Raw genomic sequence first — 17,418 nt, forward strand, 5'->3', positions numbered from 1 at the left:
TTGTGTGTCTAAACTGAGTCTTACAGGTCGCCACCCATAGCGTTTGGTCGCCACCCTTTGGCATGAGGTCACCACCCTAGCGGTAGGTCGCCACCCTTGGTGTGATCGTCCCATTTCGGGACTCAAAGTGCTTTGGGTTCCAATGGCCAGTTGGATTACCAAAGCGGTGCTCAGTAGAATGGGCAATTTGTACCCCACACATCGCCAATGAATCCGGTTGTTACGTGGGCTTTTCCGGGGCTAATTTAGTTCATCGTGAAACTTGTTTCACTTTGTAACTAAATCGCGCCATCAGGAGCTTGTCCCACCCAATAACAAACCGCTTATGGAAGAGTCTTCCAAGTTTCACAAAACTTTAATGGTGTGCCCCAATTCACCCGCTCTTTCTCTTTGATCCGATTTGCTCCTCTCTGTCTGAATCAAAACCAGTGAAGACAATATAACTTTTAATACCAACTTCAAAATAAGAAAATTAGGAAATACAACAACTGAGAAGGGAATCAAATGAAAGACGGAGGAAAAGTTTGAAGGAATTGGAAAAATTTGTTGGCCAGCGATCTTAACCATAGCAACGCTTTACTCGCCAAACTTCCATGGCCAAAATAAAACGTGCCCACCAGAATTCCGCCGCCGGAGTAAAACGTGCTTGCTAGATTCCAACGCCAACGACATTCTCTCGCCGTCGAACTCCATCGCCAACAACACTAGCTCGCCAAAGCAAACGTGCTCGCCAGAATTTGCTCACCTCCTAATCGAGATTTTCATCCGAAGCTTCGATTTCATAACATCTATGACCAACCAACGCACTCTTCTTGCCGTACAAGTTAAGGCAATTATTGTAACACTCCCTCGCCATCTTCTGGTCCACTTTCAGCTTTCCCACCTTTCCACTGCTTAGCGGATACTTGACCGCCAAGTGGGCTGTCGAAATTACAGCACAAAGGCGATTCAACGTATTTCGCCCAATGATGACATTGTAGGATGCTACCACCTGGAGAACCAGATACCTTACCTTCAAAACCCTAGCACACTCGTCTTCCCCAAATATTGTGTCTAGATCAATGTATCCCCGCACCATTACTTGCTCCCCCGCGAAACCTACCAAGGTTCCCACGTACGGAGTTAGATCATTGTCAGTTAGTCCCAACTTGTCAAATGCATCACCATAGATAATATCAGCCGAACTACCCTGATCCAGGAGTACCCTTCTAATGTTGAAACTGTTCATCCTTAACTGCACCACAATCGGGTCGTCCTTATGAGGCTTTATCCCCTCAAAGTCCGCCATCGAGATTGTTATGTCAGGGTGTACGAATCCAAAAGCGACCTCATGAACGGAATTTACGGCACGAACATGGCGTTTACGCGCCGCGTGAGTGTCGCCACCGCCGCCAAATCCCCCGGCGATGGTGTTGATGGTCCCGACGGGCGGTCCTGAGTGTCGAGCGAACGTGTCATCAGCCTCTTTTGTGGCGATAGCCGCTGATTCTTGTTTTTTCTTGCCCTTAGTGTCCGCTCGCTCCTCCTCCCGCTTGTGCACTTTGTTTTGATCGCCTCCATTGCGCCACTGGCCTTGACGATTTCCTTGATATCCCGCCCGGATCAACTTGTCAATCTCCCGCTGCAAAGTCCAACAGTCATCCGTATCATGCCCGGCGGACCGGTGGAACTCGCACCACTTCTTGGGATTGGCGTCCCGTGGCTGATACTTTGGGGCCTCCGGCTCATCCACTAGATTTGCGTCGCTTGCCCCTCGGAGCGTATCCGATACATCTGTGTTCATCACCATATCAGTTTCCTCCCGCTGGCGATGAGACTTAGATTGCCAAGGCCGACGTTGTTCATAATCATCGCGCCGTGGATACAACTGTTCCTTGGTCGGTTTGAATACCGACTTCCCCTTACCCGGCTTCTGCTGTTTGCCTTCCCCCTCATCTTCGCCGCTCCTATCTTTTTCCACGCGCTTGGGCGACGTGTCGCCCTTTTCCAACTTCGCGCGCTTTCTTTTGAAAGCGTCGTCCTCCTCGTCGAGAATATAAGTGCTGGCACGAGCACGCATCTCTCCCATCGAGCGCGCCGGCTTACGTGTCAATTTGCTGTTCAACCCTCCCGGCAGCAAACCGTTTTTAAATGCTAAAGCACAAGCTCGAGGCTCCTCGTCCTCTACCTTTACCGACGCCGCGCTATACCTTGCCATGTACTCTTTCAGTGACTCCCCTTCCTGCTGGCGAATATTGTATAGATCATTGATTGTCACCGGCTGATTCTTATTTGCCGAGAATTGCACTAGAAACTTGGATGAGAAGTCTCTGAAATTTGAAATCGATCCACGCGGCAAAGTTGTGAACCATGCCATCGCCGTCGATTTGAACGTCGATGGAAACATCCTGCACTTCACCGCATCTGACGCCGCAATTATCACCATCTTCGTATTAAAATACAGAAGATGATCTTTCGGATCGGAATCTCCGCTGTAAGAATCCAGAACTAACGTTTTCATGTTATCCGGAATCACCACATTCTCAACATCTTCCGAGAACGGACGGAACTCAGCCACGGAGTCTGCTTCTCTGCTTCCATCATCTCGCTGCTCGCGACGGTAGAAATCCAACTGAGCCTGTAGATGCTCATTCCGCTGCTGGATGTTGCCAATACTGCGCAGCAAATGGCGCCATTGCTCCTGTGTCACCGCCGGCTGTTGCTCCGGAGCAGGTGAATTCTCTGGTGAGCGCTCCAGAGATCCCTCCTGTGAAGGCGATGGAGGAGGTGGTGGTGATGGAAGAGGAGAAGGCGACTGTACTCCTGTCGTTCGTACCGGAGAATCCAGGTCCACACGATGAGGCCGCCGAGGCGGCGAAATCCGCTGTCGCATTGGTGAATGATGCTGCCTCCTGCGTCGAGTCTCCATCCAAACCAGAAACGATGCAAACTCGATCAGAGAACCAACACTAGTCACAGAATCAAAATCAGAAAACCAGAGAATTGCCTAATCACAATCAGAGGTAACTTCATGCACAATCAATCCACGTGAATGGGAGTAGAAAGTTTTCGATTCCCCACAGACGGCGCCAAATGTTCTGGGAATGAACATTGAGGGAAGGTATAGTACCAAAGGGTGGAGAGATTGTGCTAGGGAGAGAGAGTAAGAGAGAGAATGCTGAATTTCATGTGTTATTTTATCAAATGAGCCAAAAGTCCCTTACAATTGATAACTACCTCCTATTTATAGAGCTTGGGTACTACCTATTGGGCCAATTGGGCCTCCGAGATCAAGGCCCATCTGAAGTCCAGGGCCCCGCCTCAGGGCGGGATACATGCTGGGCGTTGCCCCTCTAGGGGCTCGCCCAGTCCAAAAGGTGAACAATAATAATACAAAACCAAACATTAATGTGTCTTAAATAAATTTAAAACTGAAATGAAATTTAATGAAGCAATGCAAGTGGATAACAATAAATGTTAGTCATAAAATATAGTTGTCTTCAATAATTATATACTTGATATATAATTAGGATATAATTCAGAATGATATTTAAATACAACTTTAAAGAATTAAGTAATGCTTAAAATTAATTAAAATAAAATGACTTAAATGAATTTAAAGATAACATAGAATTAATAAATATATGTGGACATGAAAAATGACTAGTTAGGAAATTTAACAAAATTCAATAATTATAGCTATTTTAGAATTTGTGTCATTTAGTATAAATTTAAAAAATACATTGATTCGAGTGAGAGATCTATGTAGAGAATAAAGAAATATCAGTTACAATATTACCTTGTCTTCAATATTTAAATTATTGTAAAAGAATTCGAATAATTAAACGTGAAATTTAAAGAAAGCTTTAAATGACATTTAAGATAATCAGTTACCAAATATTACTTTCTTAAATATTTATAAATTGTAATTTAATTGTAGCTTTTATATGGACAATAATGATACATAAATATGTGAAATGGTGTCTAAAATGAATTTGAAACAATCATGAAATTTAATTGAAGAATGCACGTGAATAATAAATAAACATCAGTTCTGGATTTTACTTCTCTATATTAGCTTTATAGCAATTTTATAATTTGAAAACTTTAACTTGGAATTGAAATTCAACTTTAAAGTATATAAAAATGATTAAAGTCATTTTGAGTAAGTGTGAGAGTCTTTGCAAGAATAATTTTCATAGGCATCGATTTGATTGTGATATCAAAGTAAAAAACAAATAAACATTAATTACCAAATTAAGTTTTCTTCAATGTTTGTATTGTGCATATTGAATTTGAATAATTGAAAACGAAATTTAAATACATCTTTATATGTCATTTAGGATCATCAGTTACCAGATCTATTTTGCTTACATTGATTAAAGGTGAACAATAATAATACAAAACCAAACATTAATGTGTCCTAAAAAAATTTAAAACTGATATGAAATTTAATGTAGCAATGCTGAAGGTGTGAAAAACGACTAGAAGGGGGGGTTGAATAGCGTTTTCAATATAAAAACTTTCCCCTTAAGATTTAAAGTAAATCTTTTCGGTTTCTCTAAGATAGATGGTGCAGCGGATAAAGATAGAGAGAAGAGAGAAGCACACAAGTATTTTATCCTGGTTCACTTGATAAATCCCTCAAGCTAATCCAGTCCACCCGTTAAGGTGATTTCTTCCTTCTTAGAATGAAGGCAATCCACTAATCAGATAATTGTTACAACTGCACTTGAAACCTACAAGTGACTAACAATACACTGACTTAGCTCACACCAAGATTCACTCTCTTAGTCTTCTCTAGGATCCGATCAACCTTGATCTCCTAAAGAAATCACCACTAAGATTCACTCTCTTAGTCTTCTTAAGGATACTGACCTACCCGGTCCCTTAAGGAAAATCAAACAACTGTTTGAGGTTGGTGTTTACAAAGGTTTTGCTTCTAAATAAGCTGAGTGTAAACTAAATAAGAACAGATGAAGAAAGTAGAGGCTTGAATCTTTTCTTGTATTGCAGCTCTGGGTTTCTCTCTCTTAGCTTTCTTCTTTTCTTCAGCCTTTATAGTCCAAGGTGCAAAGGATATTTCTGTTGAGAGAATATGACCGTTGGAGGGCATTTCTGGAACTTCCAGAACCTGCTGTGGCTGAACCTTGGTAGGTAGGCTTGTCAGAATAGTACACTGCTCTTGTACTTCTTGATAGAGACATTTGCCTTTAACCAATGACTTCTGATCAGAGTTATGCTTCGTGTTGGAACTTGTGAAGCTTGGTGATCAGAGTCAGAGGGATGCTTGGATCCTCTGACCTTCGTAACTTCTGCTTCTGGACCTTCAGAGCCTCTGGTCCCTCAGAGCTTCTGGTCTTCAGATCCTCTGATCCTCAGATCTTCTGATCCTCTGATCCTCTGATCCTCAGATCCTCTGATCCTCAGATCCTCTGATCCTCAGATCCTCTGACGAATATATCTTCTGGTGTCAGAATCAGAACCTGTTTGTCAAAACACTCAAGACAAACATTAGAGTATCATAGTTGTTCATCCACAAATAAATACTTGTTATCATCAAAACATAGAGTTGTACCACATGACCAAATCTTGATCTTACAATCTCCCCCTTTTTGATGATGACAAAACCATGTATTTTGATGAACAACTCTAAACAAATAAACTGAATACACTCAGAGTATAAGGTATCAGAGTTAAAACTTATCCTGATGTGTATAGTTTATCTTGCTCCTTCTGAATCCAAGACTCGTGCTTGATTCTGAGCTAAGCTCCCCCTGAATCTAATACTTAATATCAATGTTAGTAATATCTAGATTCTGAGCTAAATAATATAGGAGTTGTCAAGATACTATAAGTTCTCCCCCTTTTTGTCATAAGCAAAAAGAATGAAGGTGGGAAAAAATAGTAAGAGCATAAGACGAAATACTCCCCCTCAGAAGGAATACCAAGGGATACTTGGCTGCTGATTAGTATATCTTCTTATGAGAGCAGAAGTGTCAAAGTCCAGAGGTTCTGGTGACATCTCCATTCTGGAAAAAATTCCATCTTCAGATGCTTCAGAATGAGAAGCTATGAACCTACTCTTCTTCTGATGACGCAAGTCAGAAGTTGTATTAGCATCTTCTGATGTTGTTGCTTCTGGTTTGACAAGTTCTGAGTCTTTGTTTCTATCTGAAACAGTCATGCTCATCTCTACAAGCTTTTTCAGCTAGCTTTGACTTGACCAAATCTTACTCTACTGATGCCTCCAAGATTAACTTCACCTTCAGGTTCAAGTTTTGGATCTTGAGACATATGCCTTTCTCCCGTCATGTGTTGCCTGCATCCACTGTCCAGGTTCCATGGTTGGAGTTTCGATGGACCTATTGAAGATATCTGCAACATATATAATCTTATCCCTAGGTACCCACTTTCTGGGTCCTTTCTTGTTAGTTAGCCCAGAAGTTCTGACAACTTTGGGTCTTTCAACAGGATAATGTAAAGGAATTTGAGCATGATATTTTGACATTGAGAAAGTTCCTTTCTTAAGAGATGATGGAGCAACTTCAGAAGGTTTAGAATGACCAATGTCATATATTCCATTTCTGCTTACGCCATAGATCATTGAAGCCATTAAGCTTCTGTCTACGCTTTTAGCTAGGAATCTTTGAAAAGACTTTTCATACTTAGACTCATTTCTACAATCAGAGGCATCACAAGCAACAATTTCTTCTAACTTAGCAATCTGGTTCTTAAGCACAGAGTTAGAATTGATCAAAGCATGATTATCATTTTTCAAATCAGAAATAATTTTCTCATGTTCAACAGAAGTTTCAGAGGCAGCAGAGAAATTCTTTTTCAACCTTTTATGCTTAGTCAAGAGAGAGTTATATTTATCCATAATTTCAGACAAAGCATCTTTAAGTTCAGAAGTTGAGAAAGAATCAAATACCTCATTTTCATCGTCAGAGTCTGGATCTCCTTCTGATTCTGAGTCAGAGTCAACAGCTTCCTTTGACTCTGCTCCTTTGTCTTTGACAATAGCCATGAGTCCTTGGACTTCACCATCTGAGTCAACATCCTCTGATTCTGATTCATCAAAAGTCACCATCAGACTTTTCTTTGGTTTGAAATGCTTCTTTGACTTTTCGTCCTTTGATGAACCTTTGTATTTGCTCTGCCTGTGCTTCCAGATGCAGTTGAACTTTCTGGATATCAGAGTCAGCTCATCTTCATCAGAATCTTCTGATGCTTCTTCAGATTCCTCTTCTTCAGCTTGAAGAGCTTTTGACTTCTCAGCCTTAGCCTTTTCAGATTTAGATTTCAAGGCTATGGACTTTTTCTTCTGATCCTGATGTTCAGCACGCTTTAGTTCATGACACTTCAGTATGCTTATGAGTTCTTCCAAACTCATCTGCTCAACATCTCTAGTTAGCTCCAAGGAAGTTATCAAAGGCATCCAGCTTTCAGGAAGACCTCTAAGGATCCTCATGACATGATCCACAGTGGTGTAGCTATTGCTGAGGGGTCTTATTCCAGCAATAATCAACTGGAATCTGGAAAACATATCCTCAATGGATTCGTCAGGTTCCATTTGGAAGGATTCATATTTCTGGATCAAAGACAGTGCCTTTGATTCTTTCACTTTCTTGTTTCCTTCATGAGACATCTTCAAGGATTCAAAGATGCCCTTGGCGGAATCACGATCAGTAATTTTCTCATATTCTTCATATGAAATGGCACTTTGCAGAATAGCTCTTGATCGGTGATGATCTCTGAACTCCTTCTTTTGATCTTCACTCATCTTCTCCCTTGGGATCTTTACACCATGTTCATCGACAGGAGGGGTGTAGCCATCAACAACAAAATCCCAGAGATCAGGATCAAAGCCAAGAAAGAAGCTTTTGATTCTATCTTTCCAGAAATCAAATCTCTGACCATCAAAGATAGGTGGTCTTGCACTGTATTGATATTTGCTTGTAGTAGTGGTGGAATCCATGAGTTTTTCACACTGGCCCGGATCTACTGAACACTGTTAAGTGTGGTAATCAGAACTTGCGCTCTGATACCAATTGAAGGTGTGAAAAACGACTAGAAGGGGGGGTTGAATAGCGTTTTCAATATAAAAACTTTCCCCTTAAGATTTAAAGTAAATCTTTTCGGTTTCTCTAAGATAGATGGTGCAGCGGATAAAGATAGAGAGAAGAGAGAAGCACACAAGTATTTTATCCTGGTTCACTTGATAAATCCCTCAAGCTAATCCAGTCCACCCGTTAAGGTGATTTCTTCCTTCTTAGAATGAAGGCAATCCACTAATCAGATAATTGTTACAACTGCACTTGAAACCTACAAGTGACTAACAATACACTGACTTAGCTCACACCAAGATTCACTCTCTTAGTCTTCTCTAGGATCCGATCAACCTTGATCTCCTAAAGGAATCACCACTAAGATTCACTCTCTTAGTCTTCTTAAGGATACTGACCTACCCGGTCCCTTAAGGAAAATCAAACAACTGTTTGAGGTTGGTGTTTACAAAGGTTTTGCTTCTAAATAAGCTGAGTGTAAACTAAATAAGAACAGATGAAGAAAGTAGAGGCTTGAATCTTTTCTTGTATTGCAGCTCTGGGTTTCTCTCTCTTAGCTTTCTTCTTTTCTTCAGCCTTTATAGTCCAAGGTGCAAAGGATATTTCTGTTGAGAGAATATGACCGTTGGAGGGCATTTCTGGAACTTCCAGAACCTGCTGTGGCTGAACCTTGGTAGGTAGGCTTGTCAGAATAGTACACTGCTCTTGTACTTCTTGATAGAGACATTTGCCTTTAAACAATGACTTCTGATCAGAGTTATGCTTCGTGTTGGAACTTGTGAAGCTTGGTGATCAGAGTCAGAGGGATGCTTGGATCCTCTGACCTTCGTAACTTCTGCTTCTGGACCTTCAGAGCCTCTAGTCCCTCAGAGCTTCTGGTCTTCAGATCCTCTGATCCTCAGATCTTCTGATCCTCTGATCCTCTGATCCTCAGATCCTCTGATCCTCAGATCCTCTGATCTTCAGATCCTCTGATCCTCAGATCCTCTGACGAATATATCTTCTGGTGTCAGAATCAGAACCTGTTTGTCAAAACACTCAAGACAAACATTAGAGTATCATAGTTGTTCATCCACAAATAAATACTTGTTATCATCAAAACATAGAGTTGTACCACATGACCAAATCTTGATCTTACAAATGCAAGTGGATAACAATAAATGTTAGTCATAAAATATAGTTGTCTTCAATAATTATATACTTGATATATAATTAGGATATAGTTTAGAATGATATTTAAATACAACTTTAAAGAATTAAGTAATGCTTAAAATCAATTAAAATCAAATGACTTAAAAGAATTTAAAGATATCATAGAATTAATAAATATATGTGGACAGAAAAACATGACTAGTTAGGAAATTTAACAAGATTCAATAATTATAGCTATTTTAGAATTTGTATCATTTAGTATAAATTTAACAAATACATTGATTCGAGTGAGAGATCTATGTGGAGAATAAAGAAATATCAGTTACAATAATACCTTGTCCTCAATATTTGAATTATTTTAAAAGAATTCGAATAATTGAACGTGAAATTTAAAGAAAGCTTTAAATGACATTTAAGATAATCAGTTACCAAATATTACTTTCTTAAATATTTATAAATTGGAATTTAAATGTAGCTTTTATAAGGACAATAATGATACATAAATATGTGAAATGGTGTCTGAAATGAATTTGAAACAATCATGAAATTTAATTGAAGAATGCACGTGAATAATAAATAAACATCAGTTCTGGATTGTACTTCTCTATATTAGCTTTATAGCAATTTTATAATTAGAATACTTTAACTTGGAATTGAAATTCAGCTTTAAAGTATATAAAAATGATTAAAGTCATTTTGAGTAAATGTGAGAGTCTTTGCAAGAATAATTTCCATATGCATCGATTTGAGTGTGATATCGAAGTAAAAACCAAATAAACATTAATTACCAAATTAAGTTTTCTTCAATGTTTGTATTGTGCATATTGAATTTGAATCATTGAAAATGAAATTTAAATATATCTTTATATGTCATTTAGGATCATCTGTTACCAAATCTATTTTGCTTACATTGATTAAAGGTGAACAATAATAATACAAAACCAAACATTAATGTGTCTTAAATAAATTTAAAACTGATATGAAATTTAATGAAGCAATGCAAGTGGATAACATTAAATGTTAGTCAAAAAATACAGTTGTCTTCAATAATTATATACTTGATATATAATTAGGATATAATTCAGAATGATAATGAAATACAACTTTGAAGAATTAAGTAATGCTTAAAATCAATTAAAATCAAATGACTTAAAAGAATTTAAAGATATCATAGAATTAATAAATATATGTGGACAGGAAAACATGACTAGTTAGGAAATTTAACAAGATTCAATAATTATAGCTATTTTAGAATTTGTATCATTTAGTATAAATTTAACAAATACATTGATTCGAGTGAGAGATCTATGTGGAGAATAAAGAAATATCAGTTACAATAATACCTTGTCTTCAATATTTGAATTATTTTAAAAGAATTCGAATAATTGAACGTGAAATTTAAAGAAAGCTTTAAATGACATTTAAGATAATCAGTTACCAAATATTACTTTCTTAAATATTTATAAATTGGAATTTAAATGTAGCTTTTATATGGACAATAATGATACATAAATATGTGAAATGGTGTCTGAAATGAATTTGAAACAATCATGAAATTTAATTGAAGAATGCACGTGAATAATAAATAAACATCAGTTCTGGACTGTACTTCTCGATATTAGCTTTATAGCAATTTTATAATTTGAATACTTTAACTTGGAATTGAAATTCAGCTTTAAAGTATATAAAAATGATTAAAGTCATTTTGAGTAAATGTGAGAGTCTTTGCAAGAATAATTTCCATATGCATCGATTTGAGTGTGATATCGAAGTAAAAACCAAATAAACATTAATTACCAAATTAAGTTTTCTTCAATGTTTGTATTGTGCATATTGAATTTGAATCATTGAAAATGAAATTTAAATATATCTTTATATCTCATTTAGGATCATCTGTTACCAAATGTATTTTGCTTACATTGATTAAAGGTGAACAATAATAATACAAAACCAAACATTAATGTGTCTTAAATAAATTTAAAACTGAAATGAAATTTAATGAAGCATTGCAAGTGGATAACAATAAATGTTAGTCATAAAATATAGTTGTCTTCAATAATTATATACTTGATATATAATTAGGATATAATTCAGAATGATATTTAAATACAACTTTAAAGAATTAAGTAATGCTTAAAATTAATTAAAATAAAATGACTTAAATGAATTTAAAGATATCATAGAATTAATAAATATATGTGGACATGAAAAATGACTAGTTAGGAAATTTAACAAGATTCAATAATTATAGCTATTTTAGAATTTGTGTCATTTAGTATAAATTTAAAAAATACATTGATTCGAGTGAGAGATCTATGTAGAGAATAAAGAAATATCAGTTACAATAATACCTTGTCTTCAATATTTAAATTATTTTAAAAGAATTTGAATAATTGAACGTGAAATTTAAAGAAAGCTTTAAATGACATTTAAGATAATCAGTTACCAAATATTAGTTTCTTAAATATTTATAAATTGGAATTTAAATATAGCTTTTATATGGACAATAATGATACATAAATATGTGAAATGGTGTCTAAAATGAATTTGAAACAATCATGAAATTTAATTGAAGAATGCACGTGAATAATAAATAAACATCAGTTCTGGATTGTACTTCTCTATATTAGCTTTATAGCAATTTTATAATTTGAAAACTTTAACTTGGAATTGAAATTCAACTTTAAAGTATATAAAAATGATTTAAGTCATTTTGAGTAAGTGTGAGAGTCTTTGCAAGAATAATTTTCATAGGCATCGATTTGAGTGTGATATCGAAGTAAAAAACAAATAAACATTAATTACCAAATTAAGTTTTCTTCAATGTTTGTATTGTGCATATTGAATTTGAATAATTGAAAACAAAATTTAAATACATCTTTATATGTCATTTAGGATCATCAGTTACCAGATCTATTTTGCTTACATTGATTAAAGGTGAACAATAATAATACAAAACCAAACATTAATGTGTCTTAAATAAATTTAAAACTGATATGAAATTTAATGTAGCAATGCATGTGGATAACAATAAATGTTAGTCATAAAATATAGTTGTCTTCAATAATTATATACTTAATATATATAATTAGGATATAATTCAGAATGATATTTAAATACAACTTTAAAGAATTAAGTAATGCTTAAAATTAATTAAAATCAAATGACTTAAAAGAATTTAAAGATATCATAGAATTAATAAATATATGTGGACAGGAAAACATGACTAGTTAGGAAATTTAACAAGATTCAAAAATTATAGCTATTTTAGAATTTGTATCATTTAGTATAAATTTAACAAATACATTGATTCGAGTGAGAGATCTATGTGGAGAATAAAGAAATATCAGTTACAATAATACCTTGTCTTCAATATTTGAATTATTTTAAAAGAATTCGAATAATTGAACGTGAAATTTAAAGAATGCTTTAAATGACATTTAAGATAATCAGTTACCAAATATTACTTTCTTAAATATTTATAAACTGGAATTTAAATGTAGCTTTTATATGGACAATAATGATACATAAATATGTGAAATGGTGTCTGAAATGAATTTGAAACAATCATGAAATTTAATTGAAGAATGCACGTGAATAATAAATAAACATTAGTTCTGGATTGTACTTCTCTATATTAGCTTTATAGCAATTTTATAATTTGAATACTTTAACTTGGAATTGAAATTCAGCTTTAAAGTATATAAAAATGATTAAAGTCATTTTGAGTAAATGTGAGAGTCTTTGCCAGAATAATTTCCATATGCATCGATTTGAGTGTGATATCGAAGTAAAAACCAAATAAACATTAATTACCGAATTAAGTTTTCTTCAATGTTTGTATTGTGCATATTGAATTTGAATCATTGAAAATGAAATTTAAATATATCTTTATATGTCATTTAGGATCATCTGTTACCAAATCTATTTTGCTTACATTGATTAAAGGTGAACAATAATAATACAAAACCAAACATTAATGTGTCTTAAATAAATTTAAAACTGATATGAAATTTAATGTAGCAATACAAGTGGATAACAATAAATGTTAGTCATAAAATATAGTTGTCTTCAATAATTATATACTTAATATATATAATTAGGATATAATTCTGAATGATATTTAAATACAACTTTAAAGAATTAAGTAATGCTTAAAATTAATTAAAATCAAATGACTTAAAAGAATTTAAAGATATCATAGAATTAATAAATATATGTGGACAGGAAAACATGACTAGTTAGGAAATTTAACAAGATTCAATAATTATAGCTATTTTAGAATTTGTATCATTTAGTATAAATTTAACAAATACATTGATTCGAGTGAGAGATCTATGTGGAGAATAAAGAAATATCAGTTACAATAATACCTTGTCTTCAATATTTGAATTATTTTAAAATAATTCGAATAATTGAACGTGAAATTTAAAGAATGCTTTAAATGACATTTAAGATAATCAGTTACCAAATATTACTTTCTTAAATATTTATAAATTGGAATTTAAATGTAGCTTTTATATGGACAATAATGATACATAAATATGTGAAATGGTGTCTGAAATGAATTTGAAACAATCATGAAATTTAATTGAAGAATGCACGTGAATAATAAATAAACATCAGTTCTGGATTGTACTTCTCTATATTAGCTTTATAGCAATTTTATAATTTGAATACTTTAACTTGGAATTGAAATTCAGCTTTAAAGTATATAAAAATGATTAAAGTCATTTTGAGTAAATGTGAGAGTCTTTGCCAGAATAATTTCCATATGCATCGATTTGAGTGTGATATCGAAGTAAAAACCAAATAAACATTAATTACCGAATTAAGTTTTCTTCAATGTTTGTATTGTGCATATTGAATTTGAATCATTGAAAATGAAATTTAAATACATCTTTATATGTCATTTAAGATCATCAGTTAGCAAATCTATTATTGTTACATTGATTAAAGGTGAACAATAATAATACAAAACCAAACATTAATGTGTCTTAAATAAATTTAAAACTGATATGAAATTTAAAGAAGCAATGCAACTGGATAAGAATAAATGTTAGTCATAATATTTAGTTGGCTTCAATAATTATATACTTGATATATAATTAGGATATAATTCAGAATGAAATTTAAATACAACCTTAAAGAATTAAATAATGATAAAAATTAATTAGAATAAAATGTCTTAAATGAATTTAAAGCTATCATAAAATTGTTAAATATATGTGGACAGGAAAAAATCACTAGTTATGAAATTTTACAAGATTCAATAATTATAGCTATTATAGAATTTGTATCACTTAGTGTAAAATTTAACAAATACATTGATTCAAGTGAGAGATCTAAGTGGAGAATAAAGAAATATCAGTTACAAGATTACCTTATCTTCAATATTTGAATTATTTCAAAAGGATTCGAATAATTGAACGTGAAATTTAAAGAAAGTTTTAAATGACATTTAAGATAATCAGTTGACAAATATTACTTTCTTAAATATTTATAAATTGGAATTTAAATGTAGCTTTTATATGGACAATAATAATACATAAATATGTGAAATAGTGTCTGAAATAAATTTGAAACAATCATGGAATTTAATTGAAGAATGCACGTGAATAATATACTAGCCCGGCCGCAGTTTAGGTTATCTTCTTCCAGTTCTTCTGCAAAACCTCTAATTGCTTCCTCGTCACTCCCTGGGAAAGAGAGCCCAACTGGTTTACAAAGAAAATATGCTTTCCTCGCCCTAGTGAGGTAGCCTCTGGAGCCTGCACTTTGCACCACATCTTGTAAAGATGCAATTGTTGGGTCTACACCCCCAAAATCGTCCGTTACCTCCCTCAGGATTGAGGAGCCTACCTCTGATTTCGATTTCCTCCCTCTCTTCTTCTTTTCAGGCCCTTTACTTGATTTTGTCGGGATTAAGTCAGCCAAAACTTGGAGTTTGTGGCATCTATTTACCCCTTTATCAATGTTTTGAAGGTGAATGTTCAAACTTTGCTCAATATCATCTGATAATAACTCGAAATCCTCAGAGTCATCTGCAAAGATTCCTTCACATGTAATGGGCTCCTCAGGCACATTGGCTGAAAAGCCTTCAATAGGAAGCATTGGTCCAACCAGGTCCAAAAAAGAGCATAGCTCAGCAGTTCTGGTGGAAAATAGATTGGTTTTGTTTCTCTCGGCCCAAAAAGTATTGTTTTGACCCCCAACACCTTGGAATAGATAGGGTATAATCAGAAAATTACACCCATAACAGAACAAATTCCACCATTCAGTTGGAATCACCAAAGTCCATAGTGTTTCATTTGAATTTTGCCTCGCACCAGCAATAATTAAATTCAAAACATCATCCTTGGCATCCACCTGTATCAAGTTGAATTGGTTTGACCAATCATCTAAACGAATTAACTCCCTCGAGACCCCCATCTCATCACGTCCGACACAAGCATAATCATTGACATTGTTACACCCCGAGGCGTCGCCCGCATCCCCATTCAACCAGACCACCGGAGATTGGACGTCACCGGAGATTGATCTTCCGATGGCGATTTTTGGAATGAATCTTCCACCCAGAACTTCTCCGGCAACATATATTCATGATGCTTGTGGTCATCTTCCTCAGGGTATTCCTTACATACATGATCAATTTCAACCAGGACCTCCATCTCCTTATCATCCACCGTAATCGGAATCTTAAAATTTTCAAGCACTGGATCTGATTACATTATCAAAATCCTAGCAAAGTCATACCTTTCCTCCTCGCAAGTCTGAGTGTCCATGTGTTCTATCCAAGAATGTAACACCCCGATTTCGGTGGCGTCACTTTAGTAACCAAAATAAACTTAATGCGGAAAAACGTGAATATTTTTTTTTGATAATAACTAAGACAAGACTGAATTAAATAAAACCCAACACTAACCATAATCAGAACTAATATACAATATATAAACAGCCCCCGCTGTAGTAATAACCTCGTCACGAGTAAACCTCCAGTGACGGAAAGAAAAGTGTAACGCCCGAAGGCAATATGTACAGACTGTAAATAAAGGTGAAGTGTCCGCAACACCATCCCTCAAAACTGAGAATCAGCTGGCCCATCGGCCTGAAGCAAGACCTCCTAAGTCCAACCAACTCTCTGTGATTCCTGTAAAGAAACCACACAAAAAGCTATAGGTGGGAAGCTACCCTGTCCCAAAAGAAACAAATGATGTTCAGAGCTAAGACTCTACTCCTACACTAATCCCATCTTGAGGAGCTCACACCAGCACTAAAACCTACATGCTAGCATGATCGTCGTCCGAATTCGAAATCCAGAACGACCTAGTCTATGTACACCATCCGTCCTCCTCTCGCTACCGCGACGCGCTCCTGTTCCAGCATCCCAACCTAGTTCCCCCCGAAGGGTGAACCATCACGAACTAGCCCGCCAAAGACATCTGACAATGGGCGTTTGTCCGCCAAAACACACACAGAAGACGCGAGGGTCAACTCCAACGAATTATGTAAATAATAGCACCAATAGGTACAAATAATAGTTAGCCACTTAGGCTTATAACTAGAGATATCATTCCTAGGGTTGCATGTTCCACAAAATCGTAACGACAATAATAACAATTAGCATGTTCCAAGTAAGTTTATCAAATAGCAACCACACTCATCAACTAAGTCAGTATGCATGTTGCGTGATATGTATGCAGGTTAACCCAGTCAACCAATATGTGTGACGACCAAACTCACACCCTACCTAACTATAAAATAAGAATATCTTCAGAGAAAAACACTTTTATTGATGAACTTTGAAGAAGTACAAGACCTTTGGGTCAGAATTCATCGATGTCCAATTGATAGTCTGAGAACGTCTCCAGGAAAGTTAGCCGCGCTAAGCGTCATTAAAAGCAATTCCTTTCCTTAGACAAGACGTCCCAAAGTCTCGCATGAACTCCTCTGAATCTTCCCCGACTACTTTGACTGCCTTGTTTACAACCAAAACCACAGCTTTCACACTTATTTTACAGTCTGATAGAGCACGAGTCCAGTCGTACACGTCCTCTTCCAGCAGCTGGTCTTTATTCTACTCGAACACTCCCGTATATTTACAACTATCTACAGCTCTTCCTGCCTCGACCACTTTTCACTCGAGTTCTTTCTCCTCGAACTCCGTCCCTAAGTTGTTCAATTAGAACAACCAATCAAAGCAAGAAAACTAGAGAAC

The sequence above is a fragment of the Lotus japonicus genome, chromosome 4 (assembly GCF_012489685.1).
Source record: "Lotus japonicus ecotype B-129 chromosome 4, LjGifu_v1.2".
NCBI classification, from domain to species: domain Eukaryota; kingdom Viridiplantae; phylum Streptophyta; class Magnoliopsida; order Fabales; family Fabaceae; genus Lotus; species Lotus japonicus.